At 37.5% G+C, this 9,864-nt stretch overlaps 1 long non-coding RNA gene across 3 annotated transcripts; it reads left to right on the plus strand.

Annotated features, from left to right (window-relative positions):
* The first annotated feature begins 285 nt into the window (after positions 1-285).
* On the plus strand, positions 286-5,273 carry LOC110928109. Of its 3 annotated transcripts, none has more exons than XR_002586138.2 (8): positions 286-2,170; positions 2,246-2,297; positions 2,434-2,483; positions 2,610-2,645; positions 4,235-4,389; positions 4,544-4,614; positions 4,696-4,849; positions 5,234-5,273. It is a non-coding gene; the product is annotated as an uncharacterized LOC110928109 (long non-coding RNA). The 3 variants fall into 3 exon arrangements; XR_004888629.1 differs by having other exon boundaries at positions 4,549-4,614; XR_004888628.1 differs by having other exon boundaries at positions 1,900-2,170; positions 2,251-2,297.
* The last annotated feature ends 4,591 nt before the right edge of the window (positions 5,274-9,864 follow it).

Consider the following 9,864-nt stretch of genomic DNA (forward strand, 5'->3'; position numbering starts at 1 on the left):
ATCACGTCTACAAAACCCTAGTAGGCTAAGTATGCTTCACAAAGGAAGGTTCAAAGGCAAAACCTACCTATCCTGCAATACTCGACTGTCGAGGTTTTATCGGGGAATTTTTTTTGGTGTTTTCATCGATCTCCATTCATGTGGGGGATTGTTGGAAATTTAGTTAAAATGAGTTTTTCACTAAATATTTTGGACATGAATAATATTTATATATGTGTTGTATAAATAATTATTTATGGGTTTGTGTTCAAACTATGTCCAAATAGAGCTAAGATGAATGAGATATCGAAGCTTGAAGTTGTATGTTTGGAACAAACAAATATGAGAAAAATGGATTGAGATTTGTCATCTTGTCCCACATAGGTGGATAGACAAAACTTAAAGTGGTATATAAGGAGGAGCACTCCTTGAAGGCAAACACTAGTGGGGACCAAAGGGTGCACCGCACCTGCACATATGCGCGCGTGATGTGGGCTATAAGCCCAATGTGGTGCGCTTTGAACTTCGCACACCGCCTTTGTATTTTTGTCCATGAGCGCGTGGTCAGATACATGGCGGGTCCGCTTATGGCGCACCCTTGGGTAGCGTAGGCGGATGCCTTGGCATGACGCATGGCACACGTCATTGGCTATGGCGAAGACTGCAAGTGGCACGCAAGTATGGATGGTGCATAACCAGGTGGCATCCTGGTATGCATAGTGGCATCCAATTAGCGCATGGCGCAAGAAGGTGTGTCTCCGCGGAAGCGTAGTGCAGGCTCAACTAAGGCGCGCCTGCATGCGCGTTCGACTGGTTAAACCAGTCTACTTACTAGAGAGTTAATGTTAGACGGTTTCCACTAGTGCCATAAGTTGAATGGCATTTCTTTTTACTACCACTTAATATCCATTAAGTTAGAGTTTAACCCTTTTTTATTACAAGATTAATTATCTTGTTAATTACAAGATTAATGATCTTGTTAATTACAAGATTAATGATCTTGTTTATGTCACCATTAAGAGGGTTGAATGAGTCTATGCATCTAATTATAAAATGAATATGGTTTATTCATTTGTGTAGAAGAAGAAAAATAGACACAACAAATTGGTCTTTTGTTCCTTGAAAATTTAGAGAGGAGCACTCTCTAAATTATTCTTTTCTCAACTTCATATTTTCCTAATTGTGTGAACACCAAATTATACCCGGTGCTATCTCGGGCATGAGAGTCATCTCCGGCAGTACACATACTGTTCCGGTTGTTGTACCCTGGGAGACAGACCGTCTGAGAGGAGGCGCGGAATCTGTTTTAAGGGAAGCGTGTTGAACACGTGCCTCAACCAAAAACCGTCAACAATTTTGCTTGTCTTGTAGCGGAGTTTTGATCTCGTAGATGCGGTTGAAGTTTTCCAAAGACATTGGCTTTGAATCAAGATTGGTACAATTATATTGTATTTTATATTCGTTTATTTAATTTTTGTAACCGATATTGTACTAGTCGAATTTCCCACAAATAACGAGAGTCTCGTTATTATATATTTTGTAATACATTTTATAAAAAGTGAACCTAGTTCCTACACAATGTCTATATCTACTGAACAGGGGATGCCACCTGAAATTCTCATCATGTTAGTTAGTGAAATTTGCAATCTCTAAGTTTTTTTTCATGTTGGGTGTAACTTTGGGTGAAGCTATGGAAAAGAGAAGTTGAGCCTGGAAAGCCAGGTAAAACTAGTCGTTAGTATCGTAGTTATTAAAGGCCTTAGGCGCACTCAAGGCGAATAGGCCTCGTCTGGGGTCTAGGCGCAAGGAGCAAAAAAAGCGCGGGCCTGAGAAAAAAAAAAAAAGCATACCACAAAGAAAACTTAAAATATTTTTATATAATAGAAAATTAATACTATTCTTCAAATAAAATAAAGTAAAGCTATTATATAACATTTAATATCGTCTATTTAGTACCAAAAGTTGCAAAATGCTAGTTTATTAGTGTAGAAAAGTAGTTTCGTTAGACAAAAGTAGAAATCTAGCTAGAATCCTGCCAGAATTTAAAGAATTTGGCCGAAAACTCTCAAGAATCTAGGAATTTCGCCAGAATTTGTGCATGAACCATCACTTGGAGAATTAAAGCGCAATTGCCTCGCCTAGCTAGGAAATTGGGCCTAGGCGCAAGAGGCGATGGCTTTTAAGAACTATGGTTAGTGTTAATTTCTTGATTTTTGAAGCATTAAATGCAAGATTGATTGTATAAAGTATCTGATGATTTTTTTAGTGCAGGCCTGCTGGAATATTGTTGATTTCATAACATGTTGGCAGTTCATAGGGTAATGCTTTAGGTTTGTATAAAGTATAATTATTGCATACTACTTACTATTCTCGTCATTCACTGTCTAGTCATTCCAGACTGCATTATCATATTGTTTTAACTAATGCACGTTCGCTTGTTCATGAATCATGCAGGTGCAACGAATAGGTCACAAGAATTAGATGATGCTGTCCTTAGGAGATTGGTAAGTGTGCTGGTGCTATTATGAAATTTAAAAGGATATAAGAAAGTTTAAACGTATAGGAGGATATATATAAAATTGGCCCTCTTGATATTCTGTCCATATTACTAACAGTGATTTCTTGCGCAGGTGCGGATCTGAAGAAAATTGTGAAACAGACTAAGGGTAAGATGGTCTTTAATAGTGCTCATTAAGAAAACATGTGCTGCCTAGAGTCGTTTCATTAATATTACATTAATTTGTTGTACAATACAAGGAAACTGAGGATGATCATTGATAATAGGGCGAGCGATATAATATCTTGTGTACATTCTTCTAATAGCAAAACAGTTGGGTTGGGTAGAGTCAAAACAGATTTGGGTCAAACTGTGTTTTTACAACTGGTCAAAACAGTCAGGTCGGGCTGAGCCGTCAAGCCTTACTTCTTAATTAATTTTTTAGTTATAGGATTAATTAATGTGATAACTGATAACATAAACTATATTGTTTAAATAATAATCTTTACTCTTTTAATAAGGTGATATAGTTTGGGGCACTTTTGACTTTGGTCTAGTTACTCATTTAACCATTTCGAGATCATATATTACGTAAGTTGCCCCATTTGTAAGTAACTGGGTCGACTGCAGTTTAAGGTCCTTAACATCTTTTTTTATGCCAATTTTGCTGAACTATTTTGGATTTTGTTATTTATAAATTACATCACACAGTTCTATTACCCAGTAGTCTTGATATTGTGTGTTGATATGTTTTAATTTTGTCACAATTCAATGTAATCTTTTTAACATTCTGTTTATATAATTGTTCGTATTATTAATTTGTTTGTATAGCCACACAAGATGATATTATCTATTTGCACAGCTTGTGAGGTTGATTTTATAAGCAGCCTGTTTTGGTAGGGGTGTAGACGAGCCGAGCCTGAGCCCAACTAGGCTCGAGCTCGGCTCGTCCTGCTTTTATGAAGCTTGAGCTCGAGTTCAGCTCGGTTTGATCCTACTTTGTTGAGATCGAGCTTGGCTTGAGCTTGCTTCGATAGCTTAAATGAGCCAAAGTTCGACTTGCCAATGTCAAATGATAGCTATATTATATATAAAAATAATATAAACTTTGTTTGGGTTCGTTTAGGCTAGGGGACCCAAACGAGCTTTGTACGTAAAGCTTGAGCTCGGGCTCGATAACTAAACAAGTCATATTTTTGGCTCAAGCTTGGGCTTGGGCTCGGGCTCGGGCTCGTTAAGGCTTGGCTCGTTTGAGATTTTTACCGATGTGATCCGAGTAGCTCTCGAGACACTCCGCCTTGTTTACACCCCTACTTTTTGGTTGAGGAGACTGTTTAATACGTTTGCTAGGTGTTTGATGCGTTGATAATTCTATCTATTTAAGTGATGTTTGCTGAGAATGATTATTAAAAATGGTGTGTAATGATTGATAAGTCATCTAGTTGAAGAGTTTTAATGAAAACTTGAAGAAACAAGGCATTATAATTTACAAAAAAAGAATGACTTTGGGAAGAAAAAAAAGTTACTTCAGATGGTTGGACCTTTTAATTGTTTTGTCATTAGAGCATAAAATTCTTGTGCGTTTGTTGATTTGACAAAAAAAGATTGTAAATGTAAAGAAGCATAGGGGTTTCTATTAACTGTATATCATTATAATTATAGCTTATTTGCCAATTTGATCCCTAACTGATCATTACATATGCAATAGTTCTGGGTGACATGGTGCTGAAAATTTTGTCTGTTGTGGAGAGTTTTCAGGATGATATGGTCCAAGAGTATTCAGATACACCTTTAAGACATCTTCCAATTCATGTGCTTGTGGCATTCATGGTTGTAAATCCCGACTAGCGCCTAGCAATTCTTACAACACTGGTGGCATCTAAAGTCTCTTTTCTACTTGGTTACCATCTTGGGTTAGTTCTAAGACATGTCTTGTTTTTATTTTCCCCTGCCCCTTAAAATAAATATATGAGCATGCTTCTACATTTGTTATAGTTTTATTATCTCAAGTTGTAAATCATGTAGTAAAACTCAAAGTTTGTTTAAGCTATGTTCTTTCGTGTGTAGGGCAGTAAATGAACTACTTGAAAGTATGTCTACCCATATTCTTGGTTTAGATGAGATTAACACGGCAGAAGGTATGTTTTTTACATTTTATTAAATATCAATCTTCTATCTATTATGTGCATATAGGCAATGTTTTATGAGCTTTTGTGCAGTATAAATGAGGGTCTGGTAGTACGTGTCTTGGTTGCGCCTTTGTTGGGTCTCTGTTCAATGGTTGGATTGCTGATGAATCTGGGCGCGACAAAACTTTTCGGTGTTGTGTTTAGCCTAAGGTCAATAATGCTTCAAAGGGTCTTCACTACGAGGGTAAGTCTTTATAGCAAATCACAAATTTCTTACATCAGTTGTATCTTCAAGAGCGAAAAGCGGTCAAACTATTTCTCGTTTACAGAAATTTTATTGTTTCCAAATACTTTCATAAGGTGTCATTTGTTTATGAAATTTTAGTTAAAGTGAAATAAAAGTATACAGTTGTTCGTTATTATTATATTAGGATGAAACACATTTTCCTTTTTCTATTATTTACCGCAAATTCATTTACTTCTGTTGTGATTAACCTTGTTTTTTCTGCTTGACTAGACTGCATTTAAACTTGATTTTTGTTAGTTTTTTTTTAGTAAGTGGTGTTCATTACCTTTGCTTCTGAGTCGACTTTATCAATGTTGTTTTGCCATTATCATTCCTTAATAGGTGTTAAAGTTAAAACTAAGCTTTGGCTACGTATCGAAGACTATCAAAGGACAAAAGCTGAGCTAGAAGTTATACAGAAAGATTGATTTTGACAGCTAACGAACAAACTTTGAAGCTAAGATACAAATTGTTATGAAAAAGCTATGTATTGGAGTACTTGTATCTTAGAGATGAGTAGGATGTTCATTGTAATTGACAACTATATTTATGATCAATTGTTATTTTGAGTTTGGTCATATGTAAGATTACAATATAAGATTATATAATATATTTATGTTATTATTGTGTTGGTGTAATTGAGATACTATTGTATATTAATAGAAATATTAGTGCTTCAAACAATGATGCTACAGAGTTGCATTTGATTGTAAAAAAGGTTACATTTGTTATAACCAAAATCTTACAAATGTTGCATTTGATGTAAAAAAAAGTTGCATTTTTCTATAAAATGGTTGCCACTGAGTTAGCAAAAGTTGCATTTAACTATTAAAAAAGTTGCACTACCATGTCAAAAGGTTGCATTCTAAAAAGGTTGCATTTAAATAGTAAATGCAACCCTTTTAAAAAAGGTTGCATTATCTAATAAAAAGGTTGCATTAGGCCTAATGCAACTTCGCCTAATGCAGCTTTTGATAAAAGGTTGCATTAGGCCTATTGCAACCTTTTCAAGGCCTAATGCAACGTTTTATCGAGGTTGCATTATCTCCATTTTGTTGTAGTGCGTCCTTAGCGTCTAGTGGTTATCTCGTCGGGCCACGCATACACATCTATACCCCAACCCAAAACCGTTAATATTTGCAATGTTTGGGCCAGGTTGGGTTATTTTCTGCTTTGTTTATTGATACACCTCAACCCACTCGGACCACACTAAATGGGCTCAAGCCCATTCCAGTTTAATGCTAAACCGCCCAAATAAAATGTATAATACGTATCGTACTAGGATAATTATGATGTTAAATAAAACAAACCCTATAGCTTTTCCATAAATTACGAACGACAACTGAAGAAATCCCCTTCCCTGATTTGCGTCGGCAATACATCCTTACATCGAAGTCTTTTTCTTCTCCATTAATCTTGTGTATTCGGGTATGTTGGATATATTAACCATAGCTTATTTGAGTGTAGTTGTTGCATGAATGTGTTACATGAATTTTTAATAACATGAAACTAATTCTTGTAACATGAAACTGATTATTAGAACGTAATTGTTATCAAAGTGTATACATGTTAATTAGGGAGATAATGAATGATTAGATGGTGATTGTTAATTGCTAATTGTTTAAGTTGACTGTTTTTGGTAACCCGGATTAACAGAGTCGTCCGGACGTTGATCGTATGCGGTTATAATTGTGATACGCACCAGTAATATTTATGAACAGAACCTGTTAGTGATGCTTATTATTTGATCTGAGTGTGTGTGGGCTTAATTTGATATAATCGATTATTGTTTTCTGTGATGTGGGTTGTGGGTAGTTTTCATAATATTAACAAGTATCATAGGGGCTTATATTGTGATTTTGATTGGCTAACTGCTTTAGTGGTGGGTTATTAGTGAATAACAGGGATACCATTATTGCCATAGATGGACGTTTAAAAATATAAAACTATCCGATTCGAATGGCGGCAATTATTAAATATAGTGCAAAAATTAGTTGAGGTGGGAGTGTATTGATAAGAAGGTTGCTGGGTAGATTACAAATAATGTTGGGTTGTTAATGATTTAGTGTATAGCCTGCTATTAGATGTGTAATAGGATATTAAGACCTTAAGTGACAATTGTGCGTGATCAATCTGAAGTAAATAAGGATCTGGAGCAAAATGGGAATTGTGTATAACTAAATCAAATGGTTATTTTATGAACAGAAATTGTTTTGGGCCGGTCATGGGGAGGGATTGGTTAATAATTGGGCTACGTGTGAGTGGGCTACAAGTCAGTGGGTGGACCATTGAATTTGGGGGCTGCACATGTCCTGAATGAATTGGGCCGCACTGCTGATGGGCCTGGAAGTTTAGTGGGTTGCATGTTTTTAGAAATACAGTAATGGGCATAACATTATTTCAGATCATACCGAGCCCAAGTAAGATAAGTAATTAGATTATTTTGTGTGTACTTATGTTGGAGGATAATGTGTTAAAAGGATGTACGGATGAACTTGCTTATGAACCGAATACATGCTGGATGATTATTTATTGGTTGTGAATTGCTAGATTGACTGTGTGACTCGAGCCATATGCTGCATGACCAATAAATGAGTGATGTGTAAACAAAGTGTACATGAACTGATTGTACCTAAGATGCGTGAATTATGTGCGTATGAAACTGATTATTGTTGGTAATTACATTAGGAACTAATTGATTAACTTGGAATACGTGTTTTAATCTTACCGAGCAAATCAAAGGTGAGTTCACTGCTCTTTTTCCAAGCATGCATCCCGGGAGGGATATCAGGTAACGTTCCAGGGAGGAATGCTAGTTTATTGGGATGTTTGTTATTATTACTCAGTATCTATCATATAAGACCCCTTACATCTACCGACAGTTGCCGGGAAGGCAACGAGGTTATTAGTTGATAGCGCTATTAGGTTTGGCACCCTCACACCGTACCAGGGTGGTCGGGCGTGAACTAATTTCCTTAAAGCATGACCAATGTTTTGATAGAGACATTGGGGTTTGGCAAACACATCTTGTAGCCATTTCGGTAATCGAGTTAATAACAACATCAAATCAACTTAGTAAACTGTTTTGTATATACATCTGGTAAACTAAACTCGGTAACAAAACCTTGAACTCACCAGCGTAGTCTGACACACTTGTTTGCATGCTTGTAGGTCGTTAGCTGTTTGCATTGGAACTTGCTGTCTGGAGTAGCTGGAGTCCCATGGGTCGATTGGAGGGATTTGTGTTCTGATTTGTTGATACCTTATATTGGTTTTAAACTAATAAATTTCGTTTGGTTTTGCTTCTGCTGAAGACTTTGGTTTTCTTTTGAACTTGGATGGTGTTTTATTATTAATCAAGAACTTTATTTTAGAAACATGTATGGGTTCTATGTAATTAGTGGCTCATTGCTGGTACGTCACACGCCTATCAGGGACACTCCCTAAGTGGTATTTTGGGGGTGTGACAGTTTGGTATCAGAGCCACTGGTTATAGTGAACTTGGTTTTTAAAACGTTTTTATAAAACCAGACTATAACCGAACAACTTCGAAAATCGACCATGACACTCAGCTCCAGATTGCAAGGTTCGTCTTCTGTTACTTTATGCATTACTTGTTTAGCGGTCACACACTCACAACTTACATGAAAACAACATATTAGATATTTTGGGTGATTTGATAGTGTAACACTACTTTTCGGCTTTTGTGAATCATAATCCGGTAGTACCCACTGTTGGCTATTTGAATGCGGGGGAAACTTTTAGCGCAAGTTAAGAGGCACTGAGATGAGCATGCAAATTACCTTATTACTATGGGTGCACACATAATAATAACGTGAGATGCATGTAAGTCCCAGTGAGGCTTAACAAACGTGAGAAGGATTCTGCCCTATTATGTGTAAACTTGATAGATGTAGATTTTAATGTGAAACTTGACTTTTACCTCGTTTTGACCCTTAAGATAGTTCCCTTCTCTTATTTAGAACCATGAGTGGACGTGGAGGAGGCCGAGGTGGTGGACGTGGCCACATTGCTATGACGCAGGCCGAATTAACCAACCTGATCAACACTCGTGTAGCTGAAGCTCTAGCGGCTTACCAGGCTGGTACGATATGTGCCAAATATTTTCTATCCTTGTGTCGTATACTCGAATCTTACCTGTGCGTTGTACGTTCTTTCGTTTTAGGTCAACCTGCGAATCAAAACAATCCACCTGCTCCACCTGCTTGTACGTTCAAGATGTTTATGGATTGTAAGCCACAGACCTTTAGTGGGACTGAATGGGCTGTAGGACTCTTGCGTTGGTTTGAGAAATCAGAATCGGTATTCGCGATGTGTAAGTGTCCTGCTGGGGACAGAGTGAAGTATGCTACGGGCACGCTCGAGGATGGTGCCCTGACGTGGTGGAATACCCAGGTTCAGATGTTGGGTATCAAAATGGCGAATGCCACCACTTGGGATGACTTAAAGGAGTTGATGAGGGAGGAGTATTGTCCTCGTGATGAGGTTCAGAAACTGGAAAACGAGTATTATAATCTGAAAATGGAGGGATCTGAGATTGAAGCATACACGAGGAGGTCCAATGATTTAGCAACCTTGTGCCCGAACCTGTCTCGACCCCCACCCCGGCGAATAGAGTTGTATCTCAAGGGCTTAGCACCAGCTGTTAAGGGGTATGTTACTGCTGCAAACCTAGACAATCTGACCCGTATTGTCCGTTTAGCACATAAGATTACTGACCAAGAGGTCGAACATGGCAATTTGCCGCCACGTGTTTCTACTACTACTTCGACTGCTACCGCCACCACACCTGTTAGTGATAATAAACGCAAGTGGAACGATACTGATAAAGCAACCAGTGCAGGTCAATCCCAGAAAAGGTCCGATAACAACCACAACCGCAGTTTCAGTCAGTCTTCTTCAGTTAATCAAGGCCAGGGCAGCAATCAGAATCAGGGTTCCTATGTTGGAAA

Source organism: Helianthus annuus, chromosome 3 (genome assembly GCF_002127325.2).
Source record: "Helianthus annuus cultivar XRQ/B chromosome 3, HanXRQr2.0-SUNRISE, whole genome shotgun sequence".
Lineage (NCBI taxonomy): Eukaryota > Viridiplantae > Streptophyta > Magnoliopsida > Asterales > Asteraceae > Helianthus > Helianthus annuus.